The sequence below is a fragment of the Ostrea edulis genome, chromosome 5 (assembly GCF_947568905.1).
Source record: "Ostrea edulis chromosome 5, xbOstEdul1.1, whole genome shotgun sequence".
Lineage (NCBI taxonomy): Eukaryota > Metazoa > Mollusca > Bivalvia > Ostreida > Ostreidae > Ostrea > Ostrea edulis.
Window position 1 is genome coordinate 52,819,733 of NC_079168.1, and position 22,310 is coordinate 52,842,042.

Consider the following 22,310-nt stretch of genomic DNA (forward strand, 5'->3'; position numbering starts at 1 on the left):
ATTTACGATGTTACAAACATGCATCCACTTATTGGAAACAAATGTTTCAGAATTATATCTGTTGCTTTATTTCCAATGTTGTAAATTATATTGCAGTTTTCCTTTATTTCTGAAAACTTGTACAATTTCATTCAATATCCAAGTTGTATAGTAGATGTTTCTCATATAATGCATTTTCAGATATTTTCATATGCATTTTAGATATTAAAGTGACATATATCAACCCCGTTCAAATTCCGTTAACTATATATATATATATATATATATATATATATATATATATATATCACTCCGTGTCATCGGCTACCAAGTGTGCATTTAAAACAAGATAAAACTTTTCTTTTCTTTGTTTTCTTTAATGTCTATACAAATAACAAAATAACAACTATTCGTAAACATAATGAATGATACACAATATTTACAATCGTAAATTCTGACATTGATATCATTTATCAGTTTTCTTTCACTTTGATAAGAACTCGCATAAAATATTACAACAAGAAGGAAAACACCGAAGTGTGCGAAATAAGTATTTACAATACCTGCTTCGCTTTTGTGAATTAACAAAAAAGTGTTTTGTTAAGGACAAAAGCATACACAAGGATTCAGTTCAATTTGTCATCTGTCTGCTCAGACTCGCATCGGGAAGTCGACTGCTCCTTTCCGTAGGCAGACGATAGGGGAAATGTGCACTCATATGATTTTGTTGAATTTGAGAGATTCTTTTTGAGAGTAAGAGGGATTGTTGAAGTCCGTTTTTAAGTCCCATGATGGGAAAAGCTGGGAAATAAGGATGAAGGGAGTTCCATGAATCTGTAGATCCCATGAGAACGTTCGGACTCTGTGGATTAATGGATGAAATTCCACGTAAATTTGAGCTGAAAACATGTCCGTTGTTTTCAAGTGAAGGTGCCTCCTTGTCCTGATGAATTGATGACGATTTTTGTTCATTCATCTCCTCTTTCTGAGAGGATAAATCCAGCACATTTTCCTTTTCATTATTGCTCTCTGAAACAAGCTGGCATTGCTGTGAGATGTTTGATTCCGTTACGACGTCTATATTGTCCTCTTCCATAATGTCTATTTGTTCGAGGAATGGTACCTGGTCATTGTCAATTTTCTGACGCTTTACTTCATCATCGGGAGCTAACAAACTGTCCATATCAAAATTTCTTTTTTTCTTGGGAGAAAGGACCCCAGATTCAATCACTTTCATATTCAAAATGTCTCGCTCTTGTTTTCTTTCCACGGGGCTTCCTGTTTCTTCCGATAATGGCAGAGAATTGTCCGCATCATTTATGTCCAAGCAATCTTCATCTGCGTTTTGAAACTTTTCGGTGAGAGATTTTTTCGGCATTTCAGCGTCTTCGTTTTCTGGCCAGTTTGAATCAGATGGAGAGGGTACTGGGCTTTCATCATCATCAGGTACGGCCAAGCCCATGTGTCGCCTGACTCTGCGCTGAGCCCGTCTACGACGAAAATCGCCTTTCTGGAAGTCCTCGATGTTTGCCGGGTGGATGGCCCAGTAATGCCCTTTGCCATTGGCACTTCTTCCAGATTTTATGAAGCAATCATTCAGAGAAAGGTTATGGCGGATGCTGTTCCTCCATCCGGGACCTCGGGTACGGAAATACGGATAATTGTCCAGTATCCACTGATAAATATCAGAAAGAACCAGTTTTTTGTCCCGCGAACTTAAAATAGCCATGGCAATAAGTCCAATGTAACTGTGATTGGGTTTAGGTTCTTCATGCATATATCTGATTCTGGGATCTTTGTACAAATAATGTTGAAGATAATGGTCGACGGACGGGTGTGCTTGGTACGAAGTCAATCCAAGGGCATTTGGATAGCCTCGAAGTCCATAGTGCATTCTTGCGCTGTAGTCGTAAAATTGTTGAGCACGTTGGAGGTCTAGTGCCATTTGTGAGCCGGGTATATATGGATTTGACACAGGTACTTTGATACCGTAGGGCAACATCACTGCACTTGAGTTAGTACTACACATAGCTGTGGTGTCTTCAGGAGTCCTTTCTTGTATGACAAATTCGCCTTTGGTTCATTAATATGTTGCTTACAAACTTTATACACACAATTTTAGAATTATTTTCTCCAATACAAACTTTGTACCACACTATTGGTTCCTGCTGCATGAATATTCATGATTAGTTCGATTGACTGAAAGACGATACCGAGCTATTGACCAATTGCAGTGCGATGTGGCGTAGCCTCCGCGTAATTAGCGCAATCGAAAAATCTATAACTCAATGACGAATGATGCGGTACACTGCGACGTCTTCTCAGACAGTTATTTAATCTTTCTCATGAAATCGAAATAAATTTTGAATACCTTGGATATTTTCTTTTTCTTTTAAATGATAGTGTAAGTACATATTTTGTTGATTTTTTTGGGGGGAAAATAGACGCTCAAATTTTTACCTTTTGATCAATGTCAAATTACCTAATAAAAAAGAGAGAAAAAAGTAGATATATCGTTTGCGTATCAGTCTTAGTTCATACAACTAGAGAAGAAATATTTCGTATTCATTATAAACGTTCATATCAAAATATACAGACTATCTTAAAAATTAATGTTATAAATACTTAATTGCAGGAATGCTATTTACGTCACAAAACCTCCCACAAATCATCTAAGTATATGTATATATACATGTATATTTATATTTAAATTTTGATACTGTATGTTAAAGTCTTTGGATCGGTTTTTTATGTATTATTTTGTAAAACAGTGAACAGCGTTGTCTGTGAGCAAAACTATTTGAATCTTTAAAAAGTTTCGTCGTCACGTAACATTGATACCTTCTAACTCCATTTCTTTTTCTGATTACAAATTACAGTTGATTGAATACATACATTACGTAGGGCGTTTCATTGACGTTGCAAATAACAGGTCAAGCTGCACGTGTCGATTACAGTCACCCGGAACTTGCAGCGTAAAACGTCTACATTTATAAAGACAAAAAGGATTTAAATGATTCAAGAAAATGTCTACCATGAACCGACTTCTATACGAAAAATGGTCTATTTTCAGCGTGTTTTAAGAGAAACGTTAATTAAGGTAAGCATAATTATTTTATCTGCATTATTCCCGATAAACGAATGTTCCCATCACAAATGAAAAAGAAGTAAAGATTTCGTGGTTTTATTTTACTTTATGATTAAAATGAACTCAAATGATTTCTTAACGATTATTCTAAAATATTTATGATGTGAAATAGTTATCTGATACCATTAAGTTGCCAGATAATCACAACAAACTTGAGATGATTTCTATAAATGAAAAACATTACTCAAATGTGTTTTTGAAACTGCAGACCACCAGCACATTTGCTTGATTCATAAATAGCAAATTCAATCTCTACTCAAGCTTTGAGAACTACACAGTGTTCATTCAGCGCTTAATTTGTCCTAATTGGAGGTGATAGGACACCCAATGTTTCCCTTTACCAGAACACCCTTGCCATACCGGAAACAATATACCTGAAGCTCTGTGCGCCATGTGGGGATGATCAATAACGAATTGTCATTCGGTTGTCGCAAAAGTGGTCGATCTGTAGGACTTGCCAAATACCCAGAGAGTTTTGGGTAGCAAGTGGGAAATTTTGATGATTTCTCGCAGTTTGTTCGAATACCGCTATTACGTTTGTCCGCTACACTTCTCGAATTACTATCGGTGACATATGACATTTTTGACAAAAGTGTTGAAACCGTATTATTTCTGCCAATATATGCCGACGGTATGCTTGAAAAATAAATTTTAAACTGAAATACCGAATGTATTAAATGTGAATTGCTTTATACCAAAGACTGGACTAGTTTGGTGATATTGACAAGGTTCTCTGAATGCGCTCGTGACTGTTCTGCATGTCTTCAGTTTTTAAATGGTCCTACCACGCGGATTAAATTAGTTTCACGTCATATTAAAGCACACATCTTAAATTCGTTGTAAATAAAGGTTGTTTTTTTTTATTTCGATGAAATTCAACGGACTATTACTAATAGCATGCTATTAATTTTCGCAAGTTTGAGAGTTTAATTCAATCCAAATGAAGCAGTTCTTAATTTAAATCATCTGTCTCCGTTTTGATTTTTCAGACAATATGTTGATGTATCAAATGACTCTCATCAAAATTCGTTCTACTTTACAATAAAGACGTGTCTTTTATTTGCCTTTGACGAGAACGCGTTAAAATACAATGTTGAACCCAAAGGCTGTGTACAAAGAGTTTAAAAAAGTTGTTTATAAATAACACTTACTATTGGGATAAAAAGGGTATCAAAAAAGAAATCCGCCAGCCTCTCAATTATAATGACAACGCGCAAGTTGCGAATTTAATACCACCCGTGTTGAAACTTCAGAAAAAAGTGATGTATTACTCCGCAAGTGGTTCATTGACGCATGAAAGGTACTTGGCTTACGCTCGGGTAATTATACACGTTTATCGACGGGTCGTCCTGTGAACCGTCCCCACATGGTCAATTAGAGCCTCTGGCACTATTGACAAAGTCGCATCCCCCTGTCTGCTTTGCTCTTCTCTGCAATGACAAGATAAAAACTTGAGCAACTTTCCCCCGTTTTTCCCAGCGTGTCAAAATGATTCGTGCAAAAATTCTTTACAACGGTAGCACTTTCTCATTTTCTGTATCATAATGATGGAAAAAAAAATCATAGACATTATTCGATAACGCATTTTTTCAAATTTGGTACTCTCCAAGATATATTTACATATTATGTTGACCTAGAAACAGTCAAATGGATATCAATATCCAAATCCGTGTTTAAAATCTCTCTCTCTCTCTCTCTCTCTCTCTCTCTCTCTCTCTCTCTCTCTCTATATATTGTATAGAGTACAGTCTATACTTGATACAAAATATACCAATAAACACAAAAATATCATACAAATGAATTTATCAAGTTAACGCATGATGCTTAACAAGATAAATACTTGCACCATTCTGTGTGTATAACTCTAAGCACTTTGTAGAAATATTTCGACCGTGTTACCAGTCTTCTTCAGTAGTGTTTCATATATATATATATATATATATATATATATATATATATATATATATATATATAATCCAATAATAAATGTCAAGAAACACAAAACTCAAATAACATTTCACTGTCAGCGCTTTCGGGATCAATGCCTCTTCAGATTGAAATGTTATATATATATATATATATATATATATATATATATATATATATATATATATATATATATATATATATATATATATATAAGAGCACTCAAAAGGCTACAATATTGTTGGTACGTTGGTACATATATAGATATATTTTCAATCAACAGCAAACACATTTCAAATGTTAACTTGTTTACGATTAAGCCTGGTGATATTTTGAGATCATTACCATATTAATTTCAAATCTTACTCAGTGTCAACACTTCACATACATCGCGTACACTCTGTATTGCGCTGGACTATTTCTTAGGAATACATAACAAAACATGCGCAAACATATCACTCAGTACAGGTAATCATTTTCACAAATAATTCGAATCTCGACATTTTCATGTACTTCGATAGCATCGCAAATTGTCATTGAGAACAAGATTAATTATTCTTAGCAAGAGGATGAAGACGAAATAATTCAGACTTTAGAATGTCCACAAAAGCTTATTATATCATAATATTTATCTAAATATACCATCGATGAAAATTCTATCATGATTAGCGAATTATCCACCGATTTCTCCGCCCAGAGTGTAATTAACCGAGAGAGAAATGCAAATATCATCAGGCATTTTCCCCCTCATGGGCGGTGACATTTTCGATATTGTTATTCAGTTTCTAGTCTTTTAAAAATCTTACTTCATGTGAATAGAAAATTAATATTTGTGTACAGTCTTCTTATTATTAGTTTTACATTTATCAATGCAAATTGTAATGACTGCTCGCTGTAGCACTGTGATAGAACTTTCATTTTGTAACTGGGAGGTCGTGAGTTCGAGCCCCTCTCGTGCCATGGCGTCAACCTGCTTCTTTGCCAAACGCTAATTATTTACAAGTGAGAGTTACGGGTCTTTCGGATATGACCTTAAAGTCGGAGGCGTTGGCACGTTAGAGAACCCTCATTGCTACGGTCCTGAGCGCTAAGCATAGGTCTAAATTTGTGGCACTTCGTAACCGGGAGGTCGTGAGTTCGAGCCCCACTCGTGCCATGACCACGCCAAACCTAAGACGTAAACATAGATTGCTCCTTCGCCAAAAGCTCGGTGTTTAGAAGAGAAAATCACGGGTCTTTCGGATGAAGGGTTAAGATAACGAACAGTGATCAATCTCACAATTCCTATAAGCAATACAAAATAGATAGTTAGGCAAACATGGACCCCTCAACTCACTAGAGGTGGGATCAGGTGTCTAGGAGGAGTAAGCATCCCCTGTCGACCGGTCACACCCGCTGTGAGCCCTATATCCCGATCAGGTAAACGGAGTTATCCGTAGTCAAAATCAGTGTGCCAAGAATGGCCTAACAATCGGTATGAAACACGTCAGACAGCATTTGACCCAATGATAGGTTGCATTGACGAACTAGATCGTTATAACGACCATAGAATTTGCGAAATGCTGACTCCAATCGAGACTGTTGAAACCCCTGTACCACCAACTTGTTTGTCAGTAGCTTGCCTCGATTTAAAAACTGACCATAAACAGATTCATGTATGACCTTAAAATAGAGGTCCCGTGTCGCTGCAGGCGTTGGCACGTTAAAGAATCTTCACTGTTACGACTGTAAGTGCTGAGCATAGGTCTAAAATTGTGATACTTCACTTCCAGCTGGTGATGTCTCATTATGAGTGAAAAATTCTCGACTGGACATCAAACAAACAAACAACCTGGTGACGTCTCAATATGAGAGAAAAATTCTCAGAGACGTAAAACAAACAAATCGTTGTAATGATTGTCATCTCCTAATGAGTAAACAGTGCGTGTGTACAGACTCATCTCCTAATGAGTAAACAGTGCGTGTATGTGTACAGACTCATCTCCTAATGAGTAAACAGTGCGTGTATGTGTACAGACTCATCTCCTAATGAGTAAACAGTGCATGTGTACAGACTTACCCTCTAAAAGGAGTATGTGTATTAAGGACTGGGAGTTCCGACGGAAATAAAAGTAGCCGGTGTGAAGCGGTGCAGTTCATACCTTCATATATTTTTAAAAATGAAATTCATTCCTTAAATATACTTATGTACTTCTCATTATGAAGTTTATGTGATATACTTTTTTATCTAAAGCCTAACCCTAACACCCGTTATTCACAATAAATACTACGCCACCCCCACCCATCCACCTACCACCCACCCTCTCATTAATAATTTCATACGAGATGGAACTATTAAAAACATTCGGAATAAGTTGTACATGCATTGTGTGATTGTATTTGTAGTGAGTTAATTGGGTACACCCAACAATTTTAGGGGGTTATTTCATTGGGGGTGGGGGGGGGGGGTGCGTGCGTGCGGGTGTATGTTTAGATTATTTATAACAGCAGTAGTTTAGAATTTTAGAGGATCTCCTCAAACATACATTAATATGAATTATCATTTCAAATAAGTATTCATATCACGTTTCACTAAGTATTGTACAATCGCTTTTAAGTAAAAACTTCCAACCTGTGATCTGTATAGTTCTAATAAGTAACACCGTATCATACAATACTATGGACAAGATTACATAAATGGATTTGATGACTGGCAGTCTGTGGTGACGGGGAGATTTGGGATTCTTGTCTCTGAAAACTCTTGTTCGTATCACTGTTTTGATTTATCAGACCCTTTCCTTTTTAGGTGACTTAAATCACTCAGGTGACCTTTTGCTGTTGGTCTGCGTCCGTCGTTGTCCGTCGTGCGTCGTCCGTCAGTAACTTCTTCCCAGAAACTAATGGGTCAATCATGACTATTTGGTATGTAGCATCTGTAGGTGAAGGAGACCGGAAGTTGTAAATTTCACGACCCCCCTCCCTATGGGGACTTAATTTGGGGGTAAAACTGTAATATTGCTGTATTTCTTTTAAAATCTTCTTTACTCCTGGGCATCTAGCAGAGAAAGTGAATATATAGTAATGATGAGCAAGGAAGCTTCTACCAAAAATGTAAATTTCATGAACCCTGAGGTAGGGGTTCTGACCCCAGGGTAGGGCCAAACTTGGTATATAGTGTTTATGTGTAAAACTCTTAAATAACATCTTCTTAAGTGTTATTGATAAGAAATTGAAACTAAACGGATATTTAGAAAGAGCAGATAATTCTTTACTAAAATTGTAAATTTGATGATCCCAGGGGTAGGGGATTTGGTATCAGGGTGAAGCCAAAATGGTCAGTTATCAAATATGTGCGGAATAGAAATTGTTAAATTTTTCTTGATTACTATTCCATCTTTTTTCAATTTCGTATGAAGCATCTTTGGGGCAAGGGGGACATCAACTGTAAATTTCAGGATTCCTACACCCCTGGGGCCGTAGAAGCGGGGCAAAAATTGACCAATTTTCAAAAAATCTTCTTCTCTACAACCGCACATGTTTAAGAAAAACCAAATGCATAGTGATATAGAACAGGGAGGCCTCTACCAAAATTGTACATTTCACGATCCCCGGGGTAGGGGTTCTGACCCCAGGACAGGGCCAACCTTACTATATAGTGTTTATGTGTAAAACACTTAAATAACATCTTCTTTAGTGTTATTGATACTAAATTGAAACTAAATGGATATTTAGAAGGAGCAGGTAGTCCTTTGCCAAAATTGTAAATTGGATGATCCCAGGGGTTGAAATTCTGACCCCAGGGTGGTACTAAACTTAGTATGTAGTATTTATGTGTAAGTTTGCTGGTACTGTATAAAATCTAAATGCATACTTAGGAATAGCAGAAAAGGATGCACAAAAAATGGTGAGTTTTACAACCCAGGGTTTTAACTCTAGGGTGGGTCCAAATTAGTCATATCTTTTAATGTTAATACACCTATAATATTACTTAAAACATTAAAATTTAGCTTAGATATTCAAAACAGGGAATTTTTTTCTAGATTCCATAGCCCTTGGGAGTAGCGATACTTTTTCACTAGTACTCAGGTGACCGATAAAGCCTGTGGACCTCTTGTTGGAATTTACGGTATATTTTGGAGTTCGTATTCAGTTGAACTCTTGATTGATTAGGGAGGTACTAAAGGATTTTTCAAACTGTACTTTCAGCATTGCATAATGGCTAGCATGTTCATGACATTTAGAATAATGGCACTAAAGACGTTTGAAAAGATAGTACAATGCCTGTATCAATAATTACGCCTTTAGTGGTTATTTTCTTTGCTTTTCTGGTTTTTGATTAGTTCTTCAGTAGCCACTGTTGCAGTGGCTACTGAAGAACTACACGTAGCAATTATGTCATTATCCTACAGGCAGTTTCATCTCTCGGGATTATAATAAGAAGCTCATGTGCAACAAGGTCCACTTCTTTCACCTGACTAATTTACTCTCATAAACCAATGTACAAAAGGTATAGAGAAATACAAATACTGCAGTATACAATACACAAAGTCAGTATTCAGAGTAGAACAAAAGGTATAGAGAAATACAAATACTACAGTATACATTACACAAAGTCAGCATCCAGAGTATAACAAAAGGTATAGAGAAATACAAATACTACAGTAAACAATACACAAAGTCAGTATCCAGAGTATAATAAAAGATATAGAGAAACACAAATACTACAGTATACAATACACAAAGTCAGTATCCAGAGTATAACAAAAGGTATAGAGAAATACAAATACTACAGTATACAATACACAAAGTCAGTATCCAAAGTAGAACAAAAGGTATAGAGAAATACAAATACTACAGTATACAATACACAAAGTCAGTATCCAGAGTAGAACAAAAGAGAAAAAGAAGAAAGAAAAAACAAAACATATACATACATACACACACATATACACGTACACCTATGCATATACCGTACATAAAGAACATGTACATGATGCAATGTACTGAAACGGGTTAGATGGTTCAATCTTTGAGTCCCTAATCACAACCCCTTCCCCTCTGGAAGCTGAGAACAATATTGGACAAGAAATATATTACAGAGCTCTGGATGTTTGCGCATTTATATTTTGACAAACTTATAGATGAATTGCTATGCTACTATTCGGAGAGCAGATACTCTTCAGGCCTTCTTCAATGTCGTCTTATAGCAATTATAAGATAAAATATTTTTGTTTTTGAAAAATACGTGAAAAACAATGTTTTGCCATTTTGACAAATTATAGCCTTGTTGTTCTAGAAAAGAATACCTTTAAAGATGTCCTCTATATTTTACTATATATATTTACATTTACCAGTGTCTGTCAATGATCATGATAATCTATCGCCAGTTCAATATTCATATACAAAATGTATTCTCATATATAGGATTTTGTGCTAAAGGCATTGATTCACATATTTTGAAAATGAAAATATTAAACATTAGAAATATAATTCATTTAAAGTTGACAACCAAAGTTTGGAACTTCTTTATGCAAGCATAAGAGCAATTTTTTTTTTTATCTTAGTTCTGTTTAGTAAACAAGACTCAAGCCTTATTCATGTTTACAAACAAACAAGTGAAATATTTATTTTGTAATTCAAAGCCTCCTGATTTTGCACAGGCACATTTAACTTTTAAATGACACATTCTTGAAATATGATATACATGTATCATAAACTTATATTGATAACCATACATTTTCAAACCTCTGTACACAACAACATACCTCAATCTTTGTTTACACAACAAATAAGCTCTCTATAATGAGCTGTCATAATGTATAACCTTTTAAACACATTAGACAGTAGATTTTGATCATTAAAAGTGAAAAAACGAAATTTTGAGAAAAATCATGAATCAGTCCCTTTAACATCACAAAGAGAATCGCTTTGTGTGGAATGTTATTTGGAACATAAAAGTGTGCATCTTTGTAGTTTTATTTTACAACTATAGATATGAGAAATAAATGTCCAGGTTGTTTCTTTGTGGAAACATGGACTTTTTTTTATGTATTCGGCCTCATCTCAGTGTCCCTGGTCAGGGATTGAACAAGCCTTTTTTTTCTACACTGAATAAGGAAGCCATCATACTAAGTTCTGTCATTCTTTAAATTCTTATTTTAGTTTCTTTATTCAAGGATGATTTGTGATAACTTTGGTTGAATTTTGCCTAGATCTTCAAGAGGAAAATTGTGAGAATGTTAACAGATGACAGAATACAGACTGCCGACAGCAAGATTCTGATCAAACAGCAAGACTCTGATCAAAGAGGCTTGTTGGGTTTCAGTTCAGGTGAGCTAAAAATGATTGAAGCATGTAAATATTAAAGAAGTATTATCTTTACGGTTATGTGTATAATCCTAACTTATAGAATAGAAATACTTTGAAAACCTAAATATGTTTAAAGTGGCAAATAAATAAATAAATTTGACTACCAGAACATTCTTTGGAACACCAGTGCAGGCATCAAATGTCTTTTGGACAGGTGTACAAACAAATGAAATATATATACTCCATCGTATTAACCACTTCGATCTGAATTGATTTTATTCCTATGAAGACAGAGTTGATACAATTGACAATACTTTTGTAATTAAAGAATAATTAACAACAAATTGTTATAAAATTGTGACGTTCACAGTGTCATATTCTCAAAAAATTACATCATGATCGTTCAATGTAAGTACTGACACGGAAATTTTAAATTGACCATTCAGACAAATGCCACTTGGCCTAACGTACTGTAATTTACTTCATTACGCGGAACGCTTTGACGGAGACTCCCGACAATGCATCAGCCGATTTAATGAATTCATTTGTAAAGCGCGAAATCGCAACGTTTGTCTAAAAGTCATTATATCAGAATCGAAAATCGTTAGAGATCCCGAAACTTCCTCAAATGGGAAATAATCACAGTTTTTTACATTGCAAATATCTCCTAAATGGTTAGGTTTTATTTTAACGAACACTCCGTAGCTGTCAGATTCCGGAAGTGGAATCCTTCTGTTTGAACATGATTACCGGAAGCGCTGTACAAATTAGCAGAGGATAGAAAAGAACTAAATGAAAAATGGTACACGTGAATTCATAGAAAAGATAGGACTTTCGCCAAGGAAAGGCTGCCCTTGCATCCAGCCTCAAGCAACGGATTAAGAGGTTCTTTAACTAATAACAGCGCATTTATTCATTATTCATTGTCAAAACTTAGCGAATTATTTCACGCGGATTTATGAAAGAGCCATCGGTCTTGTCGTAATGATTTTGCTTAGCAAAACAGAAACTTTATTTGCGAACACGCATGTTTCATATCCGACACCACAGACCCGTGGAATCAAACTGATGAGTATACGTCACGCAAATAAAAAAAAGTTTGAAAGGTGAAACTTGTTCTACTGCAGAACTATGGTCTATTCCATTTGTGTTCTTCAACTAAATTCTAGATTATTTCTAATTCTGATATATCATACCGAATCTTCTTTCAAACTACAACAAATCAAACCTTCTGTTACAAATAATTTTTTGAAGATTTAATCGGAAAGGGACATGCAAGAAACCATATCACGTTCTTAAAAATGCTGAAACATCTCTGTGGATAATCTGCTGTTATGTCCCAGGGACATTTTGCATTCACAATAACGATTCCGGAAAATGCTATGCTCACGAAAAAATACCTGTTAGTATCCGACATTTCTAACTTAATACCTTCTAATTCCTGATCCGATTCCTCAACAAAGAGCGTCCGTTTGTTGTACACTGTCATTTGTTATGGGGGTTTATCTCTCCGAGTTTTATGCTTTTTGATCCATATTATCACGAAGTACTTAGATTGAAACCAACGACAAATGCAGCTTAATCTTATTTGACGGCAAGAATGTAAATAGTAAAGTATCATTTTTAGTTTCAGCTACAAGCACGAGATAATATCATTATGTAAGATGTGATGGGCAAAAATCTAATTAAAAATCGCACTACTGTATAATAAATCAGTTTTGCATGTTTTAGGGCAAACGATGAAAGAAACAGGTTCCCAGGATTTAGAAGATGACGGGTAGTGAAATTGACAACATCTCGGGAAGCACGCAAAAAGACAAGATAAGTCTGCGACGTACGACAGACATTCAGGGGGTCAGCTTGTGCTGTAACTAAGCCAATCCAATGACGAAAAGCCGCTTTTCATGATGCGTAAGTCTTTGAAAATATCGGGTATTATCTTCTTGAAAGAAAGTTTTCCTTTGCGCTGTGATTATTTGTAAGTAACAACATAAGAACATCGCAATTGTGCAGGAGAGAGGAAATGTGTTGCATTATAGAAGAACATATCTATACTGTTTAGACCTACGTTTTGCTGATCAATATTCTATTGGCTAACTGTTATTTAATTTTAAAAAATAGATTTAGAGGTATATCTAATATATGGGCGTAGATACCCCGACATTCTGGGCTACATCTGCCGCTCTTCATAATTATCATCTCGATACAGAAGTCATCTGAGCTTTCACTTTTAATGGCCGTGAACAGGCAAACTGCCATCCACGAAGTATTGGTTCAAGGTTGGATCCAACCCATAATTCGTGGCAATAAGTATGTTATCATTTCATTATTTCACTATATATTTAATTAAAAAACACATTTTTGTTAAAAAAAAAAACCATTGACCTGTCATCTGGGTGAAATATGCTGAAATTTTAGCTATGAAATTCAGAAATATTCTTCAGTTTTTAAAAAGTTTTCTGATCAATTGTTAAAGCTGTATGACCCGATGTTCATGTATTATTTTTGTACATAATTACTTTAAAGCAGATTAATTACTTTATAAAGTTATTAACTTTCCCTTAATTACATGCTTGAAAACATCTGCATGTAAAAGAAAACAGTGCGAATATTATTTAGAAAGTAAATATAGCGGGTACATATATAAATCATCCCATAATAGACGTCTATAAATAGACCCACGCGCGTCAGGAAAATCCCAACATGATGTATTAACTCATACGCAACTGTCTAGTTTTAAGGCTGAAAGAGCGTAAAACAACGAATTACTAAGAGGTATTTGATATTTTTATTTTTATTAAACTTATGGTACGGTACTGTTATAACAAAATACACAGCTTTACACAGATAAGACCACCGATGATCTGAAAGTTTGAACTGGTCACGTGACTGTCACTTGAAATGCAGAGTGACGCGGTTATTTGTAAACATCGATTTAAAATCAAATTATTTGGGTTAAAACAAGTGAAATAATTTATGATATGTTGTACAGCCTCATAACTATATACGTGCGATGATTTAATAGCGTTTTTACGAGATGGAAAAAAATATTGTAATTCGGACCATACAGCTTTAACTCCAATCAAATTTTTTAGAGCTTTGAAATACCACAGTACAATACAATTCTATGATATATCCTTTGTAATTTTGGGAAAAGAAATTTTATTGCGGACTATTATTTACCACATCTCTTAAGTGCCTGACTGAAAAATTATTTCATTACTATGAAAATAAATTTATGATATTTCTACTTTTAATACAATTAATTCATTTAAAAAATGGACTAAGATGACTTTTGAAAGAATTTAAAAAAAAACCCGTGTTTTTCACTGAAATGTACAGTGATAAATGCAATATATAAGGTACACAATTTACACAAGCGCTATGTACATGTACTAATACTTCAAATTTTATGAAACTACTTTTTATCTATTTCTGAGCGAGGAGTTAATTACTACAAACCAAATAGTCGCTAGTCGAAGACGCAAATGATTCTCATCATTACAATTTCCAAAAACTAAACTTATGCAGAGTTTTCAAATGCGAATATTAGCAACTTCCCTTAGCAAATTATCTCAAAACGGTTTTGTAACCAAGATTTCTACTATAATTTCAACACTAACCGAAAACAAGAGCTCTGCAAGCGGGACATCTCCTCGCAACATGGCATAATGTAAGATAGCATTCCTGTCTATGCTCTTGGGAGCACAGAAATTTGGAATGTTCATAATTCCAGTGAATTTGCCATAATATATGTTTAGACTTGAATACCTTTTATGAACCATGATCATTGCATTTAAAGTCAGAGACAAAATGCACAACAGAAACTAGATTACCTTCAAATATCAGACTCTTTCTTCCAGAGTCCGTATCTTTTTTACATTTCTTTTCGAAAACCAATGTAGTGTCAGATCTTTATCCAGAAAGTTTGATAAAAGTTGAATAAAAAATTAAACTTGGAGCAAAGGATTTCGACATTTTCTATTCGGTGACCTTGACCACTCATACACAAAATTAAAAACAAAACAATAGAAATATGCTATCATTACGCAGTGTATCATTCCTGAATGTTTAACGGAAATGGGGATAAGAAATCTAGATTGTGTTTTGTTAATAAAAAAAATCAGTATTTCCTTTCCAATGTTCTCAACTTTTTATATTCATCCTTTATACCCAGTGGAAAATAAGATCATTATACAAGGTGCAATTCCTACACGTTTAGTACAAATTGGCTAAGAAAAGGTAACTGTGATATTTTATGCAAAATAATTTGGGGATTACCTTTGCAAGAACTTGACCTTTATTCGGTAATCTTCAAAATCAATGCGTTTCAAGATCTTCAAACAATGTATCGTTCCCCTAGTCTTGCTACATGGGGACTGTAGTTTGAATCCAATAAACAAGATATTTCGCTTCCAGTGACCTTGAACTTTCACCCGTAGCCTTTAATTCGAGGGGTAGGTGGATGGTGATAAATGATGTTTTGAAAAACCATCTTACAGAATCAACAATAGACCTCTCATTGACAAATGTTGATGAAAATTCATGGAAAGCAATAGTTTACAACTTAATCTAAGTAACATATTGCGAGGAGTTGACCTTTCCGTTTTTAATGAAAGAGATTTGCATACATATGAAATTCTACACTCTTGAAAAATATCATGTTTTCTAGATAACATGTATTTTGAAGTTTGTCTGTAATCTATCTCATTCTCTTTCTTTGTAAATGAACTTAATGTATTTAACAACAATGGTCCGATATAAATGTGTATACATTTGTACTTATGATAATGTACCTTGATCTAAGGAAAGAATATTTATAGACATTATACCTAGGTTCAATCCTTATTTATTGTAAACTCTTGATGGTCGTTTATGAATGAAATATTTCTTCAGCTGAATTTTTTTTTTTTATAAAATTGATTTATACTCCAATATCATAATTGTATATAGGGTTAGCATATATCTGCATACATGCATCATTTCTAAGGTATTGTCAATTGAATACGAAAGATTGTGGGAAAATGGCAAACGTTACGATTTTTCGCACTGTATAGAAAGTGATAGAATTTTTCTTTAGTACTCAAACAAAACTGAATGAAAAAATAACCAATAGTTATTATAGGGGCCATCTGTGATAATCAGTGAACACAGCGGGGCTCATTGTTGTTGGCGCAAATCTCCTAACGAGTCCTATTATCACACTCTATTATAAAACTGTGGTGTTACAAAGTTTTGCGACACTTGCCATCATTAGGTCTGACCGTTTACGACAACAGAATTTGATTACCTTCTTGTCTCATTGTTCCAAATTATCGAATACATACTTATCCTCGTTTGTTTCCACTTTTCTCGTGATGTTTTCAGTTATATTGGGTAGGTTAGGGTGATTAGGCTTGTTTGGTAAACATTAGCGATTACGCATCCTCTGTGTACGTATTCGCTGCGAACCTGAATGGTGACATAAATAGAAATTACCGTATCTTATGTTGTTGTCGACTACATCGTCGGATAACTACAATATCAAAGCGTTCGCACGCACATGTTGTTTTTATTCTTGAAGATTGATTGATTGGTGTAGAATGATATTTTAAAGTGGGATGGATATCTTACACCGAAAAGTTCTCCGACCCCCCATATCCATACAAGCCTATCAAATGGAAAAGCTAAAAGTAATTAGCTTTGTATTGCGGGAAAAAAAAGCCAACCCAAAACCAACAACCTTGTTTTAAACACATATATGTACAGTGGATGTGTATTGTGCTGAGATTTTATCTCGTAATTACTGCGTTTCATGATCATACCTATACAAAATATCATATATCATCATCGCTTTTTCATTTATCCTTGTAAGTCTTTAAGTTAACTATGTGCGCCTCGTCCATTGTTGGGAATACTCTCGTCCTGTCGGATTCCTTGCATCATACTTTGCCACCAAAACCTAGAAATAGACGTGGTGTACGTTGCCACTGAATCGTAGTGTATCGCTATTGTGAATTCCCGAACTCACTTTTTTCAAAGAAATGTGTGTTTTACATTCATATGGTTATGACTATGATTCTAAAATATGTACAATGTTGATATATTTTATTGCAGTAACCGAAAGGAAAAAATTGAATCAGCTGTCCGAAATGAAATCTGCCTTTTGTCTGTTAAATAAGTCCCACTGATAAAATTATGTCATTGAAAATCTGAAAAAAGTTTTATCCATTATTTTTCTTCAAAAGAGATCGAAAATGAAATGTGTTTTAGTGACATTACTTTTGAACAGAAAAAATAACTGAACCCCCCAGCGACAATTCCAAACAAACTGATGATTTATGTGCGTCTGTGTTCAGGGACCGGTCAATATTTATTGGGGAGTTGGGACCGGTGCAAAATGCGATAGGACACACATTATTTTGGCTTACATACTGATAGGACTCCAACCTTTTTAAACACTGATAGGACAACAATTTTTTTATTGCAAATGTATCAACAACAACAAAATATCAAATTGCAAAAGTTACATGTAAGTTTTGCATGGAGTATGGATTTCAATCATAGAAAATAAAAATGGTATATCATGTAGGTCATGTCTTGAAGGATACATATAAGAATTTAACTAAAGTCCAAACACATCTTTAATATTAAATTTCATAGAGAATATTGAGGTGTGATAGTGAAAGTGAAATGGAAATTTATATACCATCTTCAAGGATAAAAGTAAAGGTTCCAGACAAATTAAATGACTATTATATGTGATCTGAAACAATGATAATGAAGTAAAATTGTTGTTTAATCATACATATAATTATATTTATTTATTAGATAGGAAAAACACTTTTTTATTAGACATCTGATATAGGACATTTTTTTTTTGTATTCTTAGAAGATAGGACATAGGGTTTTTTAAAGATGCTAATATGGAATGCAAGGGTTCCAACCCCCAACCCCCCAATAAATATTGACTGGTCCCTCAGTGACATCATCCCGCAATGTACATGTATCACGTGTTAATGTTAAGTGACATCATCACGTAGACGCTAGTACCCAGCAAGGGGATGCCATTAGAAAACTAGCACGTTGTACGTTGCCCTGATGTATTTTAGTGAAAACAATGACGAGAATATATAAAATATTTATGTTAATAGTATTTGCTTTAGTGCCAAACTTATATCTTTTTGTACTAGTGCCCATTTTGATGTGGTAACTGAGTTCCTATTGTCTGAGACTTTCACCTCTGTAGTGAAATTTGGCAAAGGAAGTAATTACTGGCTGTTTTAACAGATCTGATCTGACAATATTGGAAATTTCAGCTTTCGGTGAACGTCCCTATACCAGCTGATCTACCATGAATGCATCTAAATATACTTGTAATTCTGATAGATTATATAGTTAAAATATATTACCCATAAATCTAAATGGATTAATTCCCAGTGGTTGATATTTTTGTAAAGAATTTTAAAAAAGAGTTTTGGGCCAATTCCCTTGTTTGTGTGTTCAAGTGTGAGGTGGTAAATTTTACCATTCAACTTCAATTCTCTCAATTAGATAATTACAATGATGTTTGGACATTTTACGTACAATCGCAGAATTATGTACAATACGTAAAGTTAATCACAATTTAGTACCCGATTACTTAAAAACATGTTTCCTTCAGCAAGGAGTAAAGGATCAAAATACAATACTCCACCTGGAAGAGGACTACTCTCTTCCTGAACCTCTAAAAGATCCTTTGTGTTTTTATATAATATCCAAATGAAATGACCAAGTCTAACTACGAAAAATAATCCATCCTGCAATGGTTTTATAAACAGTATTCAACGTAGCAACACAAAACCCCGTCTTATTTTGCCATGGAAACAGACGAATTAATAATATACTTATTAAACTTGGATATAATTGTATTTTGAACTATTATCCTTTTAAAAGAAATATCGTTGAGAGTCTTAATTGTACAAGTGATTTGTACTTGTTAAAAAAACTGCTCCATTTTATTCAACGTAACGTCATTGATAGTCAAATTTACTTCTTTGGGGGTGATGAGCATTAAGTTAAACAAGAGCATTTTCACATTTGACCAAAAATTTATCTCGAACTTCTACTAGATTTGATTGATGAGTATTACTGTATTACTGCGTACCATTGAACTTTTAAAAAACTTCAATACATGCAATGGTAAAGAATAAAATTTTAACGCAAGCGCTTTCATTTTATAATCCTCAGGCGCTACATTTAAAAAAAAAAAAAGTTTTTTAATTGTTTAAAAAATGTAACGCCTGGGGATTATAAAATGAAAGCGCTTGCGTTAAAATTTTAACTTTGTGTACTGTTTATTCTATTTCTTTTAATATTTTATACCGGACACTGTGATTTTTTAAAAACACAATTTGGACATATATATATATATATATATGTATATGTGTGTGTGTCTTACGGTAATGCATTTATATTATTGACGGTTTTAATAATTCAATGTGGAAACTTAGTATGTTGTCAGAACTTGTGTTCAAACTGTTAGTATGTTATCAGTACTATACAATGTGTTCAAACCAAAGCAACGATATATATTACTCGTACATCTAAATTAATTCCCAATGGTTGATATGTTTATACTAAAGAAATGCAAAAGGTGTTTTGTGCCAATTCTCTTCTGTGCAATTATGACTTCGCAAGTTTTACTATTCAACTTGAATTTTCTCAGTTGGATAACTGCGGCCACATTAAGAAAGAAAAGGATGAAAATAATATGTTTCTCTCTATATTTGCTATACTTGAATTTCCTGTAAATTTAGATTTTGTTGTGAAATTGTTACATCACGTTTAATAAAAGGCAATGCCCAAAGTTTTAGAATTTTTTAAGGTGAAATATCGGAAAATGAAAAAATGAAATGTAATCACGATGTGAAGATTTTAATTATTATGGCAGTATTCGTACATTAATGGACTGGATTGTTTTCTTTCAATTCCATTTATTTCGCTTAAACCATGTCAAATGGTGCATAAGGTACAAACACAATGTTTACAGTAGGTCATCAGATGTTCATATAAACATGTAAACGGTAAACATATAGCGTAGTAAGACAGACGATGGCACACAACAACAGCTAGGAAGAATGGACAGTCAAAGATGTGTGCAATGAACACACAAAGGTTTTCGGAATGCATCAGTGATTTCCATATACTCAATAATTAAAATTTTGAACTAAATGTGTTAGAATCTAAAGTATGTAAACATGTCCTACAACATTCGAATGTGTTCATGAATTGGTGATCTTCGAACTGTGCAATGTAATGAATGAATGCGACAATCATTTTAACCCTTTACGATAATTATGAAGTGGAAAGAACAAGATAAGTATAGATCAATTTACAAAGAATGTCACCCTCCGCAGAATAAGTAAATAAATTTCTACTTTTTTGAATTTCAATTCATATAATGAATTTAAAATTTTGCCCGCATGACAATCATTATCTTGAAGAAAATTTTTTCACTTAATTAAAACACTTATAGCACATGTTTGCAAAAATGAATTTAACACAACAAAGAAAAAGAAAGAAGACCCCCCCCCCCTAAAAAAAAATAACACAACATGGTATCCAGTGAAGGAGGTCTGAGGTGGGATTGATGTTGTCGTTATACATGACATGGGTTTCACTACACTGCATGCTCGCCTTATCCTACCCCTGAGGCTAAATCTGAACTCCATAGATCTGATGTGATCAATATTGGTACTAATTCTCCGTGTTAGATGCTCAATCGTGGGCCTAATTTACCAATTTTCCTTTCGACGAGAAGGCTTTTAGCGGATAATGCAACTGTCTGATTTAGTCTACGGAAAGAAAATTTGACAAATTTCCGTAATGAGTGAACAAATATTGAAACAATACTTGTTTTAAATCAATGGTTAACCGGGAAAGCGTTTCCCTAAAATCTCATTTGATATGGAAATTTTTTTTTTACCCAGTGGGCTGAATCCACCGTGTATAATGATATATAATTCATCTCTGAATTTTCTTTTGCTATCCAAGAAATCTGTATTTAAGAACCATTTTTATGGCGTTAGAGGTTGAAAACGCAGATTTTCTCTGATTAACAGTCTCTTTTGAACACTTTAATCATGGAAATGTGTTTCTCACTGGAATCTGAACACATGTATAACGATAAATACTGGAGAAAGTGGAAAAAAATTACAAAGAAAAAACCTACAGAACTATGTGTTGTATTCAATATATACAAATATTTACATACAAACATTGGTGAATAAATATATTACATACATCTACCACAACTGTGAAAAATTTGGCGCCGGATGCAGGCTTGAAAATAGGCACTCACAGGAAATTCAAATATGTGTTGTGTATCACTCCCAATTTAAGCCAATTATGGACGATTGCTATTTAAAATTTTGTCTCGAATTCTAACCCACCCCACGGAGGTGGTCCGCTGAAGTATTATCACATTTGGAAAATTACGCACTATCGAAATCTGTTAGCCGCACCAGAAGTATCGAGTCCTGACACGCAAACAAAGCGCGCGTGCTGCGGGGAAATGTAAACACCCCGCCTGTCACTCTGTCTGAGCTATTCTACGACCATCAACTGACCGCTGGTCAGTCATTGTATTCTAATTAATCGCAACGGGATCAGATGGCACCTGGGCAAATTTCTAGACAGTATGAAATTATGTATACATGTAAACTGAACATCTACTTTAATTAAGAGATAAATATAATGCTAAACATCAAACAGTCAAATTTACTTATATCTAACATTTGCCTTCAACGTACATATTTTATGTATAAGCGGAATTTCTATTGGCAAATATTTTTCTTATCAAGCTAACTCACATTGACTTGCGTTCCTCGAGTGATAAATCTTACTAATAGGAAAATACTTTTTAGATCATGATGTAAAGAATTGTTTAAAATTCTTATAAAGTATATACTAATACAATTAGAACTAGATTTAAAACTACACCTCCTAG

General features: G+C 34.2%; 1 pseudogene; it reads right to left on the reverse strand.

Annotated features, from left to right (window-relative positions):
* Nucleotides 1-335: 335 nt before the first annotated feature.
* LOC125652586 (fork head domain-containing protein FD4-like) lies at nt 336-2,153 on the reverse strand (annotated as a pseudogene).
* Between the last annotated feature and the right edge of the window lie 20,157 nt (nt 2,154-22,310).